This window comes from Podarcis muralis, chromosome 17, assembly GCF_964188315.1.
Source record: "Podarcis muralis chromosome 17, rPodMur119.hap1.1, whole genome shotgun sequence".
NCBI lineage: Eukaryota > Metazoa > Chordata > Lepidosauria > Squamata > Lacertidae > Podarcis > Podarcis muralis.
The window spans coordinates 31,865,963-31,868,045 of NC_135671.1; the positions used below are offsets into that span (position 1 = coordinate 31,865,963).

Genomic DNA, 2,083 nt, shown 5'->3' on the forward strand with positions numbered 1-2,083 from the left:
GTGGCACCTGAGGTCAACCTCGAAATGATGCCGGTGAGGAGATTTCACCCCTCCCATATCCAAGAATCTGCTGATGTTCTCTGCTGATTCTCCAGAGAGGAGGAGGCGGTTTCTGCTCTCTACTTATTCCGCTCCAGCCTCACATCAAAGAGAGAGAGAGAGAGACTGAGTGTTTGAGAGAGATCGTGTGTATAGATAAGGTTGCTGCTAAGAGCAGCTGCAGACACTCAGTGCAGTTCAGCATTTTCGCTTAGACGTCATTTAGCTCTATATATAGTTGTGTATTATAGCTGTAGATAGAATAAAGAAGATATTCTACAGAGCTGCTCTCCGAGTCGTTTATACTCTGCTATACTCTGCTATACTCTGCTGTGCGACGACTGTCTTCTTGTGGAAGTGAATCCGGTGCTCACAACTCTAAGCGGTGAGTCCACAGCACTTTGACCTGTTCCTGTGCAGAAGGTGGTCTCTGGAAGTGCTACCCAGCTCGCCTAGCCCAGTCGGGCTGAAGTGGATGAGTCCAGTTCATGGCACTGGCTCAAGGGCGATGCTGACAGCCTGACCGTTGTGCCAGGGAAGAAAGGGGGAGTGAATACAGTGATACCTCGGGTTAAGAACTTAATTCGTTCTGGAGGCCCGTTGTTAACCTGAAACTGTTCTTAACCTGAGGCACCACTTTAGCTAATGGGGCCTCCTGCTGCCGCCGCGCCATGGCCGTGCGATTTCTGTTCTCATCCTGAAGCAAAGTTCTTAACCTGAGGTACTATTTCTGGGTTAGCGGAGTCTGTAACCTGAAGTGTCTGTAACCTGAAGTGTCTGTAACCGGAGGTACCACTGTACCTACATTGGGAACAAGAGTAGGAGGAGGTGAGCTAGAGAAGGAGGCGGCGTCGGCGTGTTGAAGCGGCAATGGCGACGGGTCGCGCAGCAACTGGGCTGCATGGGAGCCTATAGGATTTCAGATGTGATCTTTATGGTGTCGTGCTAGAATTTTGAGGTTTTAATCTGAGTCACCCCAATGGATGCGGAGAGTGGTGTTGCCTTGGACATTTTAATCACAAATGTAGTAGGAGTCTTCCAAACAAGATATCATTGAAAGATTGTGTTAGAGGGAGCAAATGTAATATACAAGCGTGGTGTTGGGAAAGTATTAATGAAGCTTTGGAAACCAAAGATTGCAGCAACAATTTGGTCCTCAGGAAAAGTAATTTGCACAGGAGCTACAAGTGAAGAAGGAGCTAAATTTGGTGCCAAACGATTAGCTCATAGTCTGCAGAAACTAGGTTTTCAGGTGATTTTTACAGATTTTAAAGTTGTCAATGTTTTAGCAGTATGCAATATGCCCTTTGAAATCAGATTGCCGGAATTCACAAAAAGCAACAGACCCCATGCTAAAATCTCTCAGAGCTACTTTACAGATTTTTTTCAACAGGAAGTATCACAGCTACAGGGCCAAACGTAAAGGCTGTTGCCTGCAGTGGAACAAATTTATCCATTTGTGTTTGAAAGCAGGAAAGAAATTTTATAAGTTGCCACTTCACGGTTAGGCGACCTAACCAAGCACCTTTTATAAGACTGCTGCGCACTGGACTAATAGCAAAAAAAGAAGGTGAGAAAAATAAGGACCACTGGACCAACACAGCTGAGGAGGTGCAAACTCTTGGCCACAGTGATAAACTCCAGTCCCTTTTGGATTTTATTTGGAACGGTGCTATATTGTAAAAACAAACGTTGACAAGATACAAAAAAAATTCCTTCCAGTAGCACCTTAAAGACCAACTAAGTTAGTTCTTGGTATGAGCTTTCGTGTGCATGCACACTTCTTCAGAAAGCTCATACCAAGAACTAACTTAGTTGGTCTTTAAGGTGCTACTGGAAGGAATTTTTTTTTGTTTTGACTATGGCAGACCAACACGGCTACCTATCTGTAGTTGACAAGATACGATATTGCTGCTTTTTACAAGACATTCTATTTATTTCTGCAGTAATTTCTGTGTGTTCATAAGCAGATTTGTCATGATATGCGCTAAATTTGAAAACACTTCTATAGGTTGAGCTTGTGTATTTGCCAAGGAACCGGTGT

At 44.3% G+C, this 2,083-nt stretch overlaps 1 pseudogene; it reads left to right on the top strand.

Annotated features, from left to right (window-relative positions):
* Window positions 1-1,018: 1,018 nt before the first annotated feature.
* Window positions 1,019-1,597, top strand: LOC114587935 (TATA box-binding protein-like 1 pseudogene; annotated as a pseudogene).
* The last annotated feature ends 486 nt before the right edge of the window (window positions 1,598-2,083 follow it).